This window comes from Dermochelys coriacea, chromosome 14 (assembly GCF_009764565.3).
Source record: "Dermochelys coriacea isolate rDerCor1 chromosome 14, rDerCor1.pri.v4, whole genome shotgun sequence".
NCBI classification, from domain to species: Eukaryota; Metazoa; Chordata; order Testudines; family Dermochelyidae; genus Dermochelys; species Dermochelys coriacea.
Window position 1 is genome coordinate 35,016,128 of NC_050081.1, and position 20,352 is coordinate 35,036,479.

Consider the following 20,352-nt stretch of genomic DNA (forward strand, 5'->3'; position numbering starts at 1 on the left):
TGATGGCTTATCTTAAGTGATCACTCTCCTTACAGTGTGTATGATAAACCCATTGTTTCATGTTCTCTGTGTGTGTGTATATAAATCTCTCCTCTGTTTTTTCCACCAAATGCATCCGATGAAGTGAGCTGTAGCTCACGAAAGCTTATGCTCTAATAAATTTGTTAGTCTCTAAGGTGCCACAAGTACTCCTTTTCTTTTATTGTATTTACAGTATCACTATTCATACTAGTCTTGCTAGTGCTCCCCTCCTCCACCCCCGGCAGAGAGGCACAGAGATTAGGATCAGGACCAGCTGTGCCCTCAAAAGACCAGGCCAACCCTCCAAACTGGACCCAACCCACAACCCTCCCCAGACCAAACTGGACCTGACCCTTCCTAAACCAGGGGTGCTGGTGGAGGGATGGGGTAGGGAGAACTGGGTCTCCACCAGGGGTGCTGGTGGAGGGGATGTGGCAGGGTAAACTAGGGTAGGTCCAGGTCTCCCCCATGGGTGCTGGTGGGGGGAGGATAGGGCAGGGGGAACTGGGTCTCCCCCAGGGGCACTGGTGGGGGTGATGGAGTAGGGAGAACTGGGTCTCCCCCAGTGGCACTGGTGGGGGTGATGGAGTAGGGAGAACTGGGTCTCCCCCAGGGGCACTGGTTGGGGTAGTTGGTAGTTGGGGATGCTGGTTCCTCTGGGTGGAAGCTAGGCTGTCACCGGGCCCATCCTTGCCTGCCCTGTCTTCTTTGTCTCTCCATTCCAGCAGCACTCTGTGTCTGTGTACCCTGCTCTTCCTAACCTAACTCTGACACCTCTCCTCTTTGCTCTCCAGGCACAGCCATGTTGTACTCCCATGTTCAGTTTCCCCTGCAGCTAGGTGTTAATATTTAGTCATTGTGGTTTCCGTTGTCTCTATAGGATATGCCATTCCAGTGTTGATTCTAACCCAGAACGTCCTAGCAGCTCTATGTCTGAGATACCTACCTTCATCTACAATGTCCCAGGGAGAAAATCAATTCTTTCCCTCAATGGATAGCGCTGCCAAGGTGATAGGTACAGAGTCATACAGATAGTTCATAAAAATATTACATACAGTTCCCACTTTGTCACATCTCTTTCCTCTTTGACATCAAACTGAGAGAGATCTCTTCAACCAATGACTTGGGAATGTTCATATCTCCTGCTACCTTGGGCCTCAGATGCTTTCCAAGTTCAGGTAAAACCACAGAGATTTTCCATATATGCCAAAACCAATTTCCCATCCACTTGGTAGCTTTTCTACCAGGCAATTTCAAGATTCTTACAGCACAGACTTTCATTACTCAAACAGACCGTTTTCATAACACAGTTCAGAGCAGTTTCACACCCTTCCATGGGTCTTATCTTTTGGATGACACTAGCAGGATGCACATGGGGAGTTTTCATGGGCCTCCTGCCACCCCAATGCCTTGAGGGTTGAAACTGAAATGGGAACCTGCCACTACCCACTCTCACTCATCTTCCAGGGAGTGAGGAGGGTCGTGAACCCACCTTCCTCCATATGTCAGCCGACTTGGCTTCAGCCTTGGGTGTCTTTATCCCTTGGTTGGGGTAGGGAGTGACCCTTTGAGTATTTGGGAGGATTGGAAAAGGGAAAATGCTTAGAGGCAGAAAAATAAGCACCTGTAAAGATCTCTATCAAGCATTCTTACAACTACAATACCCACCTGCTGAAGTGAAGAAACAGATTGACAGAACCAGAAGAGTACCCAGAAGTCACCTACTACAGGACAGGCCCAACAAAGAAAATAACAGAACGCCACTAGCCATCACCTTCAGCCCCCAACTAAAACCTCTCCAACGTATCATCAAGGATCTACAACCTATCCTGAAGGACGACCCATCACTCTCACAAATCTTGGGAGACAGGCCAGTCCTTGCTTACAGACAGCCCCCCAACCTGAAGCAAATACTCACCAGCTACCACACACCAGAACCACTAACCCAGGAACCTATTCTTGCAACAAAGCCCATTGCCAACTGAGTCCACATATCTATTCAGGGGACACCATCATAGGACCTAATCACATCAGCCACACCATCAGAGGCTCATTCACCTGCACATCTACCAATGTGATATATGCCATCATGTGCCAGCAATGCCCCTCTGCCATGTACATTGGTCAAACTGGACAGTTTCTACGTAAAAGAATAAATGGACACAAATCAGACGTCAAGAATTCAAAACCAGTCGGAGAACACTTCAATCTCTCTGGTCACTCGATTACAGACCTAAAAGTGGCAATACTTCAGCAAAAAAACTTCAAAAACAGACTCCAAGGAGAGACTGCTGAATTGGAATTAATTTGCAAACTGGATACAATTAACTGAGGCTTGAATACAGACTGGGAGTGGATGGGTCATTACACAAAGTAAAACTATTTCCCCATGTTTATCCCCCCCACCCCCCACTGTTCCTCAGACGTTCTTGTCAACTGCTGGAAATGGCCCACCTTGATTATCACTAAAAGCTCTGTGGGTCAAAGACTCTGCCTCTGCCTGTGTGACTGGAATGGACTAAGCACACTGTCGTGTTACCAAAAACAAACACTTACTGATCATCATGTGTGTGCGTTTCTGCAGCCAAATTTACAGTCAAAGTGTGGGAGCGGCAGTTTACCCCTAACAAACCTGGGAGAGGGGTTCTGGGACTCAGACAGCTCATCTGAGTGTGTGTGTGTGGATGAGAAAATATCAAAGGAGTCTAATTCCAGCACTGGAAGATCCCTTACCTGCTGAGTCCTGCAGGGACACTTCCTCGAAGCAGCTTCAGGGGCCTTCAAAGCTCTCAGTTTTCCTAGCATCCATGAGTTCGTGTTTCCTGTTAAACCTCCCTTTGCTGAGGCTGTTTCATCCACTCAGCACAGGAGTCACAGCCAGGGAGTTTCGCTCTGGCCTGTTCATTTGTGTCTTTTGTTAACTTACTGCATTTGTAACTGAATGGAATCGCTGCCCATTTCTGCTGCTCCCACCAGCTGCAGAAATGAAAGTAACAAGATAGCTCGGAAGTTTTCGTAACAGGAATCCTTGTCACATGCTGTGTAAAGTGCAAGGATCAAAGTCCTCTTAAAGAAACATCCCCAGCAGTGCCAGTGAGTGACGGATTTGGAGCCAACCCACTCACTTTGGCAGGTGACACACAGCTCTGCCCTGTTTTTTCCTGCTCTCTGAGAATCAGTAACATAAAAAAAAAATTGCATGTAAAGCCACCGTCCTCCAAGGTTTCCATCTCCTGTTGGTGAGGGAAAGAAAGCCTCACATTTTGCTGATTGTGAGGGGTGTGGCAGGGGCAGGCGCTGCACAGACTCTCAACTAGAGACCTGGGGTAATTGATGAGTTTTCTTGTGCGACCAAAATACAACAGATTGTCCAAGCCCCAGGCCATTGTCCCTTCATGCAGCTGCACAGTCTGGGACATTGCTGGCCTGGCAGGGCCTCTGGGGGTGAGAGTTCTCTCACTCTCCATGTCCAGCGGATACCTTGCCTGTCTGCTGAGACTTCCAGAAAGCACCTGCACTAGCACTAGTCATAATGGTGGACTTTGTGTTGTGGACACCAGTTCCCTAGGTAGACTAAACTCCATTGATTAACTGTGCTGAGTAACTGACCATTTATAATGAAGGGCTGTGTTATCACAGGCCAGGGCAACTGAACCCATTCAAACTATCTCAAAGCAAAGGAAAGATAGGAGAAATAGTAAGAAGGTACTCTGCAATCCTCTGCCAAAGGTTTCTTGGGAGGACTGCTCTGTTTCTTCCCCCATGGTAGGAAACTTTACCATGCCAATTGGAAAATACTTCTCCAGGCACCATAGCAGCACATAGGCAAGCAGCATATGGACCCGGCCTGCAGCCGCACGCACAGAGGAGCTTCACCCTTGCATCCTCAGTTACTCTCATGAGTGAAATAAGCTACTGGAAAACAGTGCCAGTATTCAGAACAGTGTCTTGTAGTGATACCTCTCTGAAACACCCCCACCCTTTGTCTTATCTCACCCTTCCCCCTGGGGCCAAACTCATCATGCTTTGGGCTCCCACCGTGCTGTGTGCCAGCCAAGAGAATGTGATAAAATTGTGGTTTTAACTCATTTGGATCAAGGGTGAGATTGCACTCACAATAATGCCTCTGTGTCTTGTTACTTTAGCATCTGCAGATGTGTCGTTGAGGTCTCCTCCTGCACACCAGCTGAGCGGCTCCATCTGATAAGGATACAAAACAAGAGGAGTAAGGAAAAGATGTTCCGGGAGGTGCTGCAATCCTCAAGTGCTTCAGATTGTAAGCAGAGAGCATGGGGAGAAGCTACCAATGAAAAACTGTGAATGGATAGTCAGGATAGGAACATGCAGGAGCGCAGGAGGAAACTTCTCCCTCTTAGCATCACAAATGTTATGCAGAGCACACAGGTGTTATGACAATGGGAATATTTTTCTCACTGAAGTCTAACCTGCCAAAAAGGCAGCGCCAGTGCCTCTTTAAGTGACCAAAGACACATTCAATAGTCATTCTGCACCTGCTGTGCCTGTTATTGAAGCACTCATTGCTGCAGACTTCAAAGTTGCCAATGTAAGGCTTCATGAGCCGGAGGAGCAAGGAATAGGCTGGGTTTCCAAGGTTCACTATTGGCATTTCCATATCGCCAATGGGAATCTTTTAGTCTGGAAAGAAAGTCCACGTTTGCAGCTTTCTGTACTGGCTAGTGTTCCTGAAGATGAGAGTTTCATGCACCTTCCCAGAACAGCCTGCATTGATGTTGGTGAAACAACCCTGGTAATCCACCAGTGCTTGCAATATCATAAAGAAGTACCCCTTTGTGTTGATGTACTCCATCGCAAGGCGGTCTGGGGCCAAAATGGGGATATGTGTTCAATCTATCACCCACTGCAATCAGAGAATCCCATTGCTGCAAAATCATCCACTATTTCACACAAATTACCCAAAATCACAATCCTTTGTAGCAGGAGGTGATTAACATTTGGGGGAGGTGATTAACAAGCAGACAAGCAGGAGTTGATTAATTTGCATCATTGCAACCCCCACAGTGGACTTCCCAAGTACAAACTGATTTGCAACTGATCAGTAGCAGTCTGGAGTTGCCAGCTTTCACACAGTGATCGTCATTCCCTTCTCTGCTATTAGGGCATCACCCATTTTGGTGTCATTTCTCTGGAGGGCAGAGGCAAGCAGAGGCGCTGGAAAAATTTGTATAATGGAGGTGCTGAGAGTCACTGAACCAAACTGTAAACCATGTACATGATGGATGCCACTTCAAGCCTGGGGTTCCTGCTGCACCCCCAGCATCTCTAGTACCAGCACCTTTCCAGATGTCAGCTCCAGTCATTGGAATTCATTGAGATTCATAAGACCCCTGCTCTCAGAAATCTCCTTCCAGGTAGGTCCCAACAGCCCACAACTTTGAAAACTACCACTGAGCACTCCCTGGCCATCTACCCTTTGTTTTATCCTCAACAATGGAAAATTAACATTACTAAACCATCAGAGTCACCTAAGTGAACAAGTAGCAGGCACGTGGGTTTGCATGTTCCAGGCTCTGTGCATGAAGCGCATTTGGGTTGTGCAGCTAGAGTAACATGCATGCCTTCACGCCAGTCACGCAGGTCCTGAATACATGGGAGCGCCAGGCAAGGCGGAGCGGGGCAATGGAGTTCAAGGGACAGAATAAAAGGTCTGATGGGCCAGATGCAGCCTGCGAGCTGTAGTTTTCCCACTCCTAGGCTACACTGACAATTGCTAGTTAGTCATCCTAAGTGCTATGCCTCCTGTCGAGGTGGTTTTATTATGTTGAGGTTGCAGGAGAACATAAGAACATAAGAATGGCCATACTGAGTCAGACCATAGTCCCATCTAGCCCAGTATCCTGTCTTCTGACAGTGCCCAGTTCTGGTTCCCCAGAGAGAATGAACAGAATAGGTAATCAGCAAGTGACCCATCTCCTGTTGCTCATTCCCAGCTTCTGGCAAACGGAGGCTAAGGACACCATCCCTGCCCATCCTGGCTAATAGCCATTGATGGACCTATCCTCCATGAATTTATCTAGTTCTTTTTTTAATCCTTTTATGGTCTTGGACTTCACAATATCCTCTGGCAAGGAATTCCACAGATTGACTGTGCGTTGTGTGAAGAAATACTTCCTTTTATTTGTTTTAAACTGGTCATTGGGTGATCCCTAGTTCGTGTGTTAGGAGAAGGAGTAAATAACACTTCTTTATCGACTTTCTCTGCACCCATCATGATTTTATAGACCTCAATCATATCACTCCTTAGCCGTCTCTTTTCCAAGCTGAAAAGTCCCAGTCTTATTAATCTCTCCTCATAAGGAAACTGTTCCATACCCCTAATCATTTTTGTTGCCCTTTTCCAATTCCAATATATCTTTTTTGAGATGGGGCGACCACATCTGCACATAGTATTCAAAGATGTGGGCATACCATGGATTTATATAGAGGCAAGATAATATTTTCTGTCTTATTATCTATCCCTTTCTTAATTATTCCCAGCATTCTGTTCTCTTTTTTGATAGCCGCTGCACATTGAGTGGATGTTTTCAGAGTACTATCCACAATGACTCCGAGATCTCTTTCTTGAGTGGTGACAGATAATTTAGACCCCATCATTTTATATGCATCATTGGGATTATGCTTTCCAATATGCACTACTTTGTATTTATCAACATTAAATTTCATCTGCCATTTTGTTACCCAGTCACCCAGTTTTGAGAGATCCTTTTGTAGCTCTTCACAGTCTGCCTGGGTCTTAATTACCTTTAGTAATTTTGTATCATCTGCAAATTTTGCCACCTCACTGTTTACCCCATTTTCCAGATCATTTATGAATATGTTGAATAGAACTGGTCCCAGAAAAGACCCCTGTCAGACACCACTATTTACTTCTTTCAATTCTGAAAACTGGCCCTTTATACCTACCCTTTGTTTTCTATCTTTTAACCATAATGACAGGTTTCAGAGTAGCAGCCGTGTTAGTCTGTATTCGCAAAAAGAAAAGGAGGACTTGTGGCACCTTAGAGACTAACAAATTTATTAGAGCATAAGCTTTCGTGAGCTACAGCTCACTTATGCTCTAAAGCTTATGTTCTAATAAATTTGTTAGTCTCTAAGGTGCCACAAGTACTCCTTTTCTTATCTTTTAACCAGTTACCAATCCATGAGAGCACCTTCCCTCTTATCCCGTGCCAGCTTACCTTGCTTAAGAGTGATAGACCTTGTCAAAGGCTTTCTGAAAATCTAAGTACACTATATCCACTGGATCTCCTTTGTCCACATGCTTATTGACCCCCTCCAAGAATTCTAGCAGATTGGTGAGGCATGATTTTCCTTTACTAAAACCATGTTGACTCTTCCTCAACAAATTATGTTCATCTATATGTCTGACAATATTGTTCTTTATTATAGTTTCAATCAGTTTGTCCAGTACTGAAGTCAGGCTTACAGGCCTGTAATTGCTGGGATTACCTCTGGAGCTCTTTTTAAAAATTGGCATCACATTAGCTATCCTCCAGTCATCTGGGTACAGAACCTGACTTAAATGATAGGTTACAGACTTAAGCTAAAAGAATGGGGAGTACTTGTGGCACCTTAGAGACTAACAAATTTATTTGAGCATAAGCTTTCGTGGGCTAAAACCCACTTCATCGGATGCATAAAGTGGAAAATACAGTAGGAAGATATATATACACACACACACACACACACACACAGAGAACATGAGAAAATGGGTGTGGCCATATACATTATAACGAGAGTGATCAGTTAAGGTGAGCTGTTATCAGCAAGAGAAAAAAACCTTTTGCAGTGATAATCAGGATGGCCCATTTCCAACAATTGACAAGAAGGTGTGAGTGACAGTGGGGAGGGGAAATAAGCCTGGGGAAATAGTTTTACTTTCTGTAATGACCCATCCACTCCCAGTCTTTATTCAAGCCTAATTTAATGGTGTCCAGTTTGCAAATTAATTCCAGTTCAGCAGTTTCTCCTTGGAGTCTGTTTTTGAAGGTTTTTTGTTGTAATTTTGTGACTTTTAGGTCTGTAATCGAGTGACCGGGGAGATTGAAGTGTTCTCCTAGTGGTTTTTGAATGTTATAATTCTTGACGTCTGATTTGTGTCCATTTATTCTTTTACGTAGAGACTGTCCAATTTGACCAATGTACATGGCTGAGGGGCATTGCTGGCACCTGATGGGATATATCACACTGGTAGATGTGCAGGTGAACGAGCCTCTGATAGTGTGGCTGATGTGATTAGGTCCTATGATGGTGTTCCCTGAATAGATATGTGGACAGAGTTGGCAATGGGCTTTGTTGCAAGGATAGGTTAGTGCTTTTGTTGTGAGGTAGCTGGTGAGTATTTGCTTCAGGTTGGGGGGCTGTCTGTAAGCAAGGACTGGCCTGTCTCCCAAGATTTGTGAGAGTAATGGGTCATCCTTCAGGATAGGTTGTAGATCCTTGATGATGCGTTGGAGAGGTTTTAGTTGGGGGCTGAAGGTGATGGCTAGTGGCGTTCTGTTATTTTCTTTGTTGGGCCTGTCCTGTAGTAGGTGATTTCTGGGTACTCTTCTGGTTCTGTCAATAGGTGGATATTGTAGTTGTAAGAATGCTTGATAGAGATCTTGTAGGTGTTTGTCTCGGTCTGAGGGGTTGGAGAAAATGCGGTTGTATCTTAGAGCTTGGCTGTAGACAATGGATCGTGTGGTGTGATCTGGATGAAAGCTGGAGGCATGTGGGTAGGAGTAGCGGTCAGTAGCTTTTCCGGTGTAGGGTGGTGTTTATGTGACCATCACTTATTAGCACTGTAGTGTTCAGGAAGTGGATCTCTTGTGTGGACTGGTCCAGGCTGAGGTTGATGGTGGGATGGAAATTGTTGAAATCATGGTGGAATTCCTCAAGGGCTTCTTTTCCATGGGTCCAGATGATAAAGATGTCATCAATGTAGTGCAAGTAGAGTAGGGGCGTTAGGGGACTAGAGCTGAGGAAGTGTTGTTCTAAGTCAGCCATAAAAATGTTGGCATACTATGGGGCTATGCCGGAACCCATAGCAGTGCCACTGACTTGAAGGTATATATTGTCCCCAAATGTGAAATAGTTATGGGTGAGGACTAAGTCGCAAAGTTCAGCCACCAGGTTTGCCGTGACATTATCAGGGATACTGTTGCTGATGACTTGTAGTCCATCTTTGTGTGGAATGTTGGTGTAGAGGCTTCTACATCCATAGCGGCCAGGATGGTGTTTTCTGGAAGATCACCGATGTATTGTAGTTTCCTCAGGAAGTCAGTGGTGTCTCGAAGATAGCTAGGAGTGCTGGTGGCGTAGGGCCTGAGGAGGGAGTCTACGTAGCCAGACAATCCTGCTGTCAAGGTGCCAATGCTGTGGTGATGGGGCGTCCAGGATTTCCAGGTTTATGGATCTTGGGTAGCAGATAGAATACCCCTGGTCGGGGTTCTAGATGTGTGTCTGTGTAGATTTGTTTTTGTGCTTTTTCATGGAGTTTCTTGAGCAGATGGTGTAGTTTCTTTTGGTAACCTTCAGTGGGATCAGAGGGTAATGATTTGTAGAATGTGGTGTTAGAGAGCTGCCTAGCAGCCTCTCATTCATATTCAGACCTATTCATGATGACAACAGCATCCTTTGTCAGCCTTTTTTATTATGATGTCAGAGTTGTTTCTGAGGCTGTGGATGACATTGTGTTCTGCATGGCTGAGGTTATGGGGCAAGTGTTGCTGCTTTTCCACAGTTTCAGCCCGTGCGTGCGTTGGCGGAAGCACTCTATGTAGAAGTCCAGTCTGTTGTTTTGACCTTCAAGAGGAGTCCACCCAGAATCCTTTTTTTTGTAGTTTTGGTAGGAAGGTCTCTGTGGGTTAGTATGTTGTTCAGAGGTATGTTGGAAATATTCCTTGAGTCGGAGACATCAAAAATAGGATTCTAGGTCACCACAAAACTGTATCATGTTCATGGGAGTGGAGGGGCAGAAGGAGAGGCCCCGAGATAGGACAGATTCTTCTGCTGGGCTAAGAATATAGCTAGATAGATTAACAATATTGCTGGGTGAGTTAAGGGAACCACTGTTGTGGCCCCTTGTGGCATGTAGTAGTTTAGATAGTTTAGTGCCCTTTTTCCTTTGCAGAGAAGCAAAGTTTGTGTTGTAAATGGCAATTGCAATGTAATTTGCAAACTGGGCACCATTAAATTAGGCTTGAATAAAGACTGGGAGTGGATGGGTCATTACACAAAGTAAAACTATTTCCCCATGCTTATTTCCCGCCCCGCACTGTCACTCACACCTTCTTGTCAGCTTTTGGAAATGGGCCATCCTGATTATTGCTACAAAAGGTTTTTTCTCCTGCTGATAATAGCTCATCTTAATTGGTCACTCTCATTATAATGTGTATGGCAACACCCATTTTCTCATGTTCTCTGTATATATATCTTCCTACTATACTTTCCACTGCATGCATCCAGTGAAATGGGTTTTAGCCCATGAAAGCTTATGCTCAAATAAATTTGTTAGTCTCTAAGGTGCCACAAGGATTTCTCATTCTTTTTGCTGATACAGACTAACACGGCTACCACTCTGAAGACTACAGTTAGTAGTTCTGCAATTTCACATTTGAGTTTCTTCAGAACTCTTGGGTGAATCCCATCTGGTCCTGGTGACTTATTACTGTATAATTTATCTATTTGTTCCAAAACCTCCTCTAAGGATACCTCAATTTGGGAGGGGTTCCTCAGATCTGTCACTTAAAAAGAATGGATCAATTTTGAGAATCTCCGTCATATCCTCAGCCATGAAGGCCGATGCAAAGAATTCATTTAGTTTCTCTGCAATGGCCTTAAATGAGAGTTAAATGAGTGCGAGTAGCATTGCAGTGTGTACAACTTCATAGTTAGGTCAACATAAACTGCCTTATTTTGACTGAACTTTGTAGTGTAGACGATGCCTTATACCTGCCTCAGAACAGGGGACTGGACTAGATGACTGATCAAGATTAAGTGGCCTGATAACACTTTGCCAGTCAAACGGGCATTAGTGGCTTACAGACTGTTGCCTCTTATAACTCCAGATAAAGGAAGTGGGAATGAGGACTCAGATTCTCTCGCTATCTGATTCCACTGGGGTAGTGCAGAAGCCAAGAAAGTTCCTCACAATAGTGGGACCATTCCCCCATTTACATAATTGGCATTGCAAACAGGACCCTATCTGTAGGATTTGCCCCATTGGTTTACTGGTTGAATTCTGATAGTACTGTCCAGGTCTGGTCAAGAAACCTACAATGGCTGGAATTGAAGAGGTATGCACCCAGTTTTCTGAACTTCAGCACAAATTATTGGACCAGGTTGAGGCATTACAACAAGCTAGATCTGAGCAAAGAAAAGATTTATCATTGGCTAAGGTGGTGACAGACCAGCATGCTGATGCAGCTAAGAAGCCTCCTACCATTTATGTTCCATGAAACTGGAAGATATTTGAGTTCAATAGCTTGCCAACAAAGCCAGGGGACATCAAAATAGAAGACTGGCTTAAGTCAGTGAAAGCAGATCTAGAGGTGTTGAGAATTGAAGTTCACAGGGATTTTGTGGAAGAGCAGGGCAAAAGCCAGACCAGATCCATAGTGAAGTTCAGGGGAAAAGCTGATAGGAAGATGTAGATAAGACATTTCAGCTTCTCTTAGAAGAGTATGGAAACTGTGATGGGTTGGTTCACAGAGATCTCCTTGGGACTGTCACCTGATGTCCTGAAATCACCTCTGAGCCTGTTTTCCCTGCCAGCCCAGACCCCAGAACCCTGCCTTGATGGGCCAGAGAGACTAGCCTACCCAACACAGACCCAGGGTCTGAGCTAAGTCCCAAAACTGCAGACTTTAACTGAAAACAGCTCAGCATGTTACCTATCTCCAGCACCCAGACACCCAGCTCCCAATGAGATCCAAACCCCAAATAAATCTGTTTTACTCTGCATAAAGCTTATACAGGGCAAATTCATAAATTGTCCACTCTCTGTAAAACACAGATAGAGAGATATGCACAGCTGTTTGCTCCCCCAGATATTAATCACTTACTCTGGGTTTATTAACAAAAGTGATTTTATTAAGTATAAAAAGTAGGATTTAAGTGGTTTCCAAGTAGTAACAGACAGATCAAAGTAAGTTACTGAGTAAAATAAAACAAAACTCGCCGGGCTAACTTAATACACTGAAATCTAGTTACAGGTAATATCTCGCCCTCAAAGATGTTCCAATAAGCATACTTCACAGACTGGATTCTTTCCTAGCCTGGGCCCAATCCTTTCCCCTGTATAGTCCTTGTTAGTTCCAGCTTATATCTCAGGTGGTAAACAGGGGTGTTCTCCTGACTGGCAGCTTCTTGAGCCAGCTGAAGACAAAATGGAGGGATTTCCAGGGCCTTTTATAGTCTCTTCCTAGTGGGAGGAAACCCCTTTGTTCCTTTACAAAATTACAGCAACAAGATGGAGTTTGGAGCCACATGGGCAAGTCACAACTTCATTGTTTACATGTTAGCTTAGCACATGTGGATTGGTGTCTCCCACAGTCCACTGTTAGTCAAGTATTTCCAATTTACTTGAAGAGTCTCTTCACAATAAGTTGGCTCACCCTCCCGTATGTGTTTCCCACAGCAAACACTTAACATATAAGAACAGAGCCAACGCTCATAACTTTAGATATAAAAATGATACATGCTGTGACAAAGTTCCTCCCCTGCCTTGGTGGGTCCTGCGCTTATTGGTGGATTTGCTTGCCTCAGAGGTTCACGGCAGCCCTCAGTTTGGCCACTTTCGTGGCTCAAATCTGCCATTCACTCAGTTAGTCTCATCACTGCCCAGAATGGGGAAAAGGAAGAACAATCCCCGCAGTCTCTGCTGATCCAGGTAGTGGATCGGGGAAACTGGCCAGAGATCTTCCCCTCTGGTGGAACCCACAATCCAGTTCAACTCCTCCGGTATCAAGTCGGGAGTTGGAGGGATGGAGGTTTGGGGAGAACCCGGGACCACCCTCTACTCCGGGTTCCAGTCAAGGGCCCTGTGAATTGCAGCTGTCTACAGTGGCTCCTGTAACAGCTGCATAACAGCTACAACTCCCTGGCTACTTCCCCATGGCCTCCTCCCAAAATCTTCTTTATTCTGACTTCAGGACCTTCCTCCTGATGTCTGATAATGCTTGTACTTCTCAGCTTCTTGCCCCTCTTACTCCCAGCTCCTCGCATGCACACCACAAACTGAAATGAGCTCCTTTTTAAACCCAGGTGCCCTGATTAGCCTGCCTGGCTTAATTGATTCTAGCAGCTTCTTGATTGGCTGCAGGTCTTCTAATCAGCCTGTCTGCCTTAATTGTTTCCAGAAAGTTCCTGATTGTTCTGGATCCTTCCCTGTTACCTTACCCAGAGAAAAGGGACCTACTTAACCTGGGACCAAGAGCTCTCCCTTCAATCATTCTCCTGTACCCCAGTGGGCCAGCCTATATTCCACCTTGGTCCCAAGGCCCGAGGGGATATCAATTGGCAGCTCCTTCATGGAGCCGTGAGCATGGGAGTGTTCTTGGCACAGTTCACCTCAATCCCAGACACCTGCCCCTTTTGCGGCATGAGGGAAACCCTAGCACACATATACCTAGAGTGTGCCAGGTTGCAGCCCCTATTCCAGCTCCTCACCAATATTTTATTATGCTTTTGGTTGCACTTTTCCCCTCACCTTCTTATTTATGCACTCCCTATCCGTGGCCCCACAAAGTCATGGGATCTCCTGGTCAACCTCCTCCTGGCCCTAACTAAAATGGCCATCTATAAAACCAGAGTGAGGAGGTTGGCCGATGGAGTCTCCTGTGACTGTGGGACCTATTTCCGATCCTCAGTCCGTTCACGTATCTGGGCAGAGTTCCTCTGGGCGGCGTCCTCTGACTCCCTTGACGCCTTTGAGGAGCAGCGGGCGCTGTCCGGTGTTCTCTGCTCGGTATCCCCGTCTGGTTCCCTTCGTTTGACCCTTTGACCACACTCCTGTCCCTGTTATTTCATTAGTTGTCCCCCGGATTTATTTGTTATCTAGGTCCTGTGGATCCCCCTCTTAGGCGGGGGGCGGGGGTCCTTTAGCAGTGGACAGGCTTCGCCCGCCCACTTCCCAGATCCCAATAGGATCACTCTCCTGTAGCCTTCTGGCCTGGAGCGAGGAGGAGGGAGAGGACTCCTGCTCCTGGCGCTGCTGTTGCTAGGCCCTGGGCTCTCCCTGCTGCTGCTCCTCCAGCTGATCCCCTGGCTGGGCCAGACACACCTCCCCATCTGCTACCTGGTTGCTGGCTGGCTGCTGGACCCCCCGCCCTCGGATGCTGCTACTGCTCCAACTGCAGCCCCTTGGTGGTGGTGGGGGGGCTGCTGGCCCACTCCCCAGAGGAGGGGAGTGAGGGACCCCAGTCCCAGCCATAGCTGCTGTGGATACCACCACCACCTGAGAGGAGTCTTTTCTACCTGCCTGGACCACCAGACTGCCTGCTGGAGCTGCTGCTGTGGTTGCTACTGAGGAGCTGCTGGAACCCAGAGAAGGAAAAGAAGAGAACCATCTGCTGCTGGGGGGCGGGGGGGGGGGGCACGAGCAGATACTCTGTAGACCACTGTGGAGGGGGCTCTCAAAGACTGAATATCTTTTGAACTGTGCTCTTGTGGTGGAGGTTTAGACTGTGTTTGTGGGAACACGGGGGTGTGGCGTGGAGCCTCCCCCCGATCCATTTGTGTGTCCCCCAACCCCCACCACCACTGCTGCCCCCTCCACCATCCCCACTAGCTGTTTACCATCTACCTCAGCTTCTACCTCTCGACTCAGTTGCTTGCTTAGCTTGCCATGCCCTGTTTCCAAAATTTGGGCCTGAAGCAGCAGCCAGCCCAAACAAAGGACTCTTTTTTGTGCAAGTGCATGTGGGTGCACATGCCCCTCCCCCCCGGACTGCCCACCCCACAGCTTTGCCCCTTGCTACCTGCCCCATTCACCCCTTGCAGCCTTTTGCCCCTTCCCTTTGGCCCAGCTCCCCTTACTAGCTTCAGTTTGTTTGCCTTCCCCACCCACTTCCCTCTGCAGCCTTTGTTTGTTTGCCCTGCCCCAGCCTCTGAAGCTAGCCCTTTGGTTTCCCTGTCCTACCTCCAGCCCGCTTAGCCCCTCACTCCGTGCACCCATGCCCCCTCCCATGCACTTGTGCCCCTCCCCATTTTAGTTTGAACCCCCTACACTGCATCCGCCAATGCTGTTGTATTCCCCGCTCCCCAGTGCAGCTAGAGGAGCCGAAATCCCACCCTGTGTCAGTGATTGACCCCTAGCTCCTTATTTGCCCCCCCCATCCAGCCCACCCCTTTTGGCGCCCTCCTCCCCTGCCTGCAGCCTAGCAGGGAGGAGTGGTGGACCTGCTTCCCCTTTCCCCTCTTTTTTCTGGTGTCTGCCCTTCCCTCCCTGCTCATGATGGCAGGGGACAAGGTGGGTGGGACCCCTCTGGAAGACCCCATTGCCCCCCCCGAGCCTCTACTTCCGCTGCCGTAGCCGAACCACCTGCTACTGCCCCTGCTGGGGTGCTGGCAATGGTGGATACCGGGATGACCTCTGCTGCTGCCACATCCCTCGCCCCTTCCGACTCTGGGGAAGCCCCCCCAGCCGGCAGGAAAGGCCAGGATAAAAAGAAGGGAAAGGGCCCCGCAAAAAAGACCAAGCCCTCCATGGCAGGGTCTGCCCCCACTACCGCGGCCCCGTCATCGGCCGTGGCATCCCTCCCCGCTGTTCCCTCCACCAGCTTTGCGGATGCCCCTCCCCTGGCCCCCAGGGTGTACCTCCAGGGTGTGGCAGCCCCCCCCCCGCCTGCTGCTACATCATCTCTCCTGCCCACCGCCTCCGCTACCACCTATAGCAGCCAGGGCCCCTTCCCAACCTTGACCAGGAAGCACGGTGTCCGTTGCCTCCTGGTGCCTGCCTTGCCCCACGTAGAAACCTACGTGCGGGCATTGGCGAGGGTGGTGGGGCCCACGGCCATTGTGGCAGCCTCCAAAATGTATGACAAAGTCGTCTTCTTTTTGGCATTGAAGGCCACCGCCCAGGAGGCGGTGGAGAAGGGCCTGGCGGTGGGGAGCATGTTCATCTTCCTGGAGCCTCTGGAAGACCTGGGTGTCCATCTGGTCCTGACCTCCATCCCTCCCTTTCTTCCCAATGCCACCCAGTTACCCGCCCTCTCTACCCTGGGGAAACCCATCTCCCTTGTCAGCCCTCTCCCGTTGGGCTGCAAAGACCCCACACTCCGTCACTTCCTCTCGTTCCGCCGGCAGGTGCAGCTTCAACTGCCACCGGCAGCGCGTGACGGAGAGGCGCTGGAGGGGTCCTTCCTAGTCCCCTACCAGGGGGCCCATTACTGGGTGCACTACTCCACGGGAGAGGCTTGGCGCTACCTCTGCCGGGCAATGGACACGTCCGGAGGGACTGCCCCTTGGCCCGGCAAGGAGGGGCATCTGGCACCCCCAAGCCCCGGCAGGGCGCCAGCCCCATCATCGCCGGTGCCCCCAGATGCCCGGCACCTGAAGCCACCCCTCCTCCTTCCCAGTCCACCACTGTTCCTGCTCAGGAAGGCAAGAGGTGCCAAGAGGCACCTCCCCCACTCTGCCCAGATAAGCGGGTGAGCCCAGCCTACGCTGCATGCAATCTGGCAGGGCCTGTGGAGGAGGGTGTGGCAGGGACACCGCTGGGCATGGGAGAGGGCCCGCCCCAGGGGGAATCTTCCCTCCCTCATGCTGCCCCACCATTACCCCCCCGCCCGAGTCCCTGAGCCATCGCACCTGCCCCCTGACCCGACCCCTGCTATCCAGCCCCCAGATGATGCCATGGAGGGCTGGGCCCTAGTACAGGGGAAGCAGGGCAAGTGGAAGGCTTGAGCCCTGCTCCTTCCATCAGACATGGAGGCCCCCGGAAGACCAGGAAAGGGGGCATTGATGCCGAGCCTTCTGCCTTGCCCACAGGAGGATTCCATCCACCGGTGCTGGCTGGGAAAGATGTGGCAGCACCGGAGGGTCATATTGCCCCTCCACGGGAGTCCCTCCCTTCTGAGGCCCCCAATGGAGCCCCTCCTGCCCCGGTAACATCTGAAGCCCCTATGAGCCCCAAGGCGACTGTTGTGTCGGGTGCCGGCGGGGAGCACCCCGGGGTGGCGGAAAGTGATCTCCCCTCCATATATGAGGAGATCGAGGCCCTGGATCTGACCCCGGTCACCCAGGCGGAAGACGACCCTTTGCCAGCAGGCCTCGATCTGGGCGACCTCACTCCAGCCCCACTTTCCCCATGCTCCATCCCCCCAACTGTTGCTTCTGCTCCCGCCTCCGAGGAGCCCCTGGACTCTTCCATCAACCCGGCCACGGATGGAACCCCGCTGACAGCTGCCGAGCCTGGTGAGGTGACGGCCAGCGCCATGTGACCGGGACCTGAGCCACCAGGGGCACCCCTCATTTGTGTGGAGCAATCAACCTCCTTCCCGGGCGGGGGCTCTACAGAAGACAGTCCACCTCCTGATGCTGTGGCTGCCAAACCCACCATGGAGCTTGCGCCTGGCATCACTGAGAGCCCTCTCCCCACCTGCCGAACCTTTTAGCCTGACCGGGAAGTGCCATCGCCCGGTTGCTTGGCTTCTGGAGCCCGGAATTTCACCTCTGCCCTTGTCCCTGACCCCGGCCCTGCCCCTGCTGCCGACCCTGTCCCAATCCCCTCCAACTCACGTGATGTTATTGCCGCCCCTGGAGCTGTCTCCTTCTCTTTTCCAGCAGATGACCCCCAGGGAGCACCCTTTGTGTTTCCCTGTCCCGACCCACTAGGGGCTGCTATCTTCCCTCCGCCATGCCCTATTGCCCCATGGTTCGAGGTGGGCCACATGGCACCATCCCATCGAGCGCCCCGTCAGGGATCCGCCCCTTGCCTGCCCATCTCGGTGGGCCACGTGGCTGTGTCAGGGATGGTCAAGAGCCAGTAATCCCACCCCCCCATGCACTGCGAGAGGAGCTGCGGGAGTTTCTTGAAAACGTCCACAGCTCCCGCAACAAGGTACAGCTTGCTCTCCAGCGATGGGGGGACTTTCACAAGATCCTCTGGGCCACAAGGGCCCTTATAGGGGAGGGTAAAAGGACGTGGAAGCAGGCCGCTGCGGCCTACCACAAGATCCATGGCTTCCGTGACTTGTTGCTCACCTATGGGGTAGGTCATAGTTTCCCGTGTGGCCCAATGGGGGCCGCGAGCATCCCTGCTGGCAAGGATACTCTCCAGCTCTGCTCATGGCATCTCTCATCTTCGCAACACTGAACACCTGGGGCTGTAGGATGGGTCTCTGCAGGAGCCAGGTGCTCTCCTGCCTTCGGGGGGGGGGGCAGTACTCTGTGGTTTTCCTGGAGGAGACACATATGGATCTGGCTGCTGAAGACAGATGGCGGCTGGATTGGGGGGACAGGGTCTACTTTAGCCATCTCACAGTTCGTACGGCTGAAGTGGCGACCCTGTTCTCCCCTGATATATGGCCCGAGATGCTGGGGGTTGCCGAGGCTGTGCCAGGCCGCCTGCTGCACCTCTGGGTCCATATGGAGGGGCTCATGGTCAACCTCATTCATGTCTATGCCCTGACATCGGGCCCGGAGCGGCTGTGATTCTATCAGCAGGTGTGCACCTTCCTCGGCACCTTGGATCCTCGCGAGTGCCTGGTCCTGGGCAGGGACTTTAACACCACCCTAAGGAGCAGGACCTCTCGGGGACCGAGCAGTGCCCGGCCGCCGCGGACGTCCTCCAGGAGATAGTCGAACATCACTCCCTGGTGGACGTCTGGCACGACCACCACCCAGACGACATCTCGACATTCACCTTTGTCCGGGTGGAGGCCCATCGGTCACTCCACTCCTGGTTGGACCACTTATCACATTTCCACCTTTCACGGGCCCACTCCTCCAGCATCCGGCTGGCCCCATTCTCTGACCATAATTTAGCCATCGTGACAGCCTCTCTCTGCGCGGAGAGACCGGGGCCGGCCTATTGGCATTTCAACAACAGCTTGTTGGAGGATGTGGGCTTCGTGGCATCCTTCTGGGAGTTCTGACCGGCCTGGCGCGGGCAGCGGCGTGCCTTTCCCTCGGCGCAGCGGTGGTGGGACCTGGGGAAGGTGCGTGCCCGGCTCTTCTGCCGTGACTACACCCGGGGCACCAGCCGACGGAGGGATGCAGTGATAGAGCAGTTGGAACAGGAGGTCTTAGAGCTGGAGAGGCATCTGGCCGCCAGCCCCGAGGATCCACCTATCTGCCGAGCATGCCGGGAGAAATGGAAAGAGCTCCGGGCCCTCAAAGATCATGGGGCCTGGAGCGCCTTTGTTCGATCCCGCATCCGTCTCCTTCGGGAGATGGATCGTGGCTCATGCTTCTTCTACGCCCTGGAGAAAAGATGGGGGGCCAAGAAATACAACACCTGCCTTCTGGCAGAGGACAGCAACCCCACCCCACAGATCTGGTGGAGATCTGCGGGAGGGGCAGGGCCTTCTACGCAAGTCTTTTCTCCCCGGATCTGATCCATCCTAACGCTTGCAGAGTTGTCTGGGAGGAGCTCCCTACGGTCAGCGCGGGCGACCAAGACTGGCTGGAGCTGCCTCTCACTCTGGCCGAGTTGTCGGAAGCCCTCCGCTGCATGCCCACCAATAAATCTTCGGGCATGGACGGGCTGCCCGTGGAGTTTTATCGCGTGTTCTGGGACGTCCTCGGCCCAGACCTACTGTCTGGGCTGAGTCTTTGCAGAGCGGGGTCCTCCCTCTTTTGTGCAGACGAGCCGTGCTTGCCTTATTGCTGAAGAAGGGGGACCTCCACAATTTACGAAATTGGTGTCCTGTCTCGCTCCTCAGCAAGGAATATGAAGTTGTAGCGAAAGCCATCTCGCTGCGGCTAGGGTCCATGCTGGCGGACGTGGTCCACCCAGACCAGACCTACACCACCCCGGGCCACACCATCTTTGACAACCTGTATCTCGTCCAGGACCTCTTGGAACTCGGGTGTAGGGACGGTCTGTTGTTCACCCTCCTGTCCTTGGATCAGGAGAAGGCCTTTGACAGGGTGGATCACAGGTATCTCCTGAGCACTCTGCGAGCATTTGGCTTCAGATCCCAGTTTGTGGGTTTTCTCTGGGTTCAGTATGCCTCTGCAGAGTGTCTGGTCAAGCTTAACTGGACCCTGACTGAACCAGTCAGCTTTGGGCGAGAAGTATGGCAGCTCTCTCGAGCCAGCTGTACGCTCTGGCAATAGAGCCCTTCCTCCGTCTCCTCCGTA

At 50.5% G+C, this 20,352-nt stretch overlaps 10 protein-coding genes across 23 annotated transcripts in view; 7 read left to right on the plus strand and 3 right to left on the minus strand.

Moving 5' to 3' along the window:
• LOC119843308 (butyrophilin subfamily 1 member A1-like) overlaps positions 1-3,035 on the minus strand; it is a 910,188-nt gene extending 907,153 nt beyond the window's left edge. For 4 of the 9 annotated variants that reach the window (XM_043496800.1, XM_043496799.1, XM_043496796.1 and 1 more), the window contains exon 1: positions 2,755-3,028. The gene's annotated coding sequence lies outside the window, so the exon portion shown is untranslated. Of the gene's footprint in view, positions 1-2,754 lie in introns of all 9 variants that reach the window. The other 5 variants (XM_043496797.1, XM_043496802.1, XM_043496795.1 and 2 more) reach the window with 3 other exon arrangements.
• The window catches only part of LOC119843336 (butyrophilin subfamily 1 member A1-like), a 1,931,986-nt gene that overhangs the window by 1,831,648 nt on the left and 79,986 nt on the right, over positions 1-20,352 (plus strand). The gene's annotated exons all lie outside the window — the stretch shown is intronic.
• The window catches only part of LOC119843287 (zinc finger protein 850-like), a 1,467,609-nt gene that overhangs the window by 1,240,905 nt on the left and 206,352 nt on the right, over positions 1-20,352 (minus strand). The window lies entirely within an intron of this gene.
• LOC119843274 (zinc finger protein 850-like) overlaps positions 1-20,352 on the plus strand; it is a 1,382,451-nt gene that overhangs the window by 943,111 nt on the left and 418,988 nt on the right. The gene's annotated exons all lie outside the window — the stretch shown is intronic.
• LOC119843356 (zinc finger protein RFP-like) overlaps positions 1-20,352 on the minus strand; it is a 1,128,717-nt gene that overhangs the window by 925,915 nt on the left and 182,450 nt on the right. The window lies entirely within an intron of this gene.
• The window catches only part of LOC119843309 (butyrophilin subfamily 1 member A1-like), an 845,206-nt gene that overhangs the window by 751,376 nt on the left and 73,478 nt on the right, over positions 1-20,352 (plus strand). The gene's annotated exons all lie outside the window — the stretch shown is intronic.
• The window catches only part of LOC119843327 (E3 ubiquitin-protein ligase TRIM11-like), a 790,215-nt gene that overhangs the window by 662,218 nt on the left and 107,645 nt on the right, over positions 1-20,352 (plus strand).
• Positions 1-20,352, plus strand: part of LOC119842642 (zinc finger protein 239-like) — a 1,225,455-nt gene that overhangs the window by 319,753 nt on the left and 885,350 nt on the right. The window lies entirely within an intron of this gene.
• The window catches only part of LOC119843367 (zinc finger protein 664-like), a 1,158,238-nt gene that overhangs the window by 170,887 nt on the left and 966,999 nt on the right, over positions 1-20,352 (plus strand). The gene's annotated exons all lie outside the window — the stretch shown is intronic.
• LOC119843338 (zinc finger protein 850-like) overlaps positions 1-20,352 on the plus strand; it is a 621,437-nt gene that overhangs the window by 170,887 nt on the left and 430,198 nt on the right. The gene's annotated exons all lie outside the window — the stretch shown is intronic.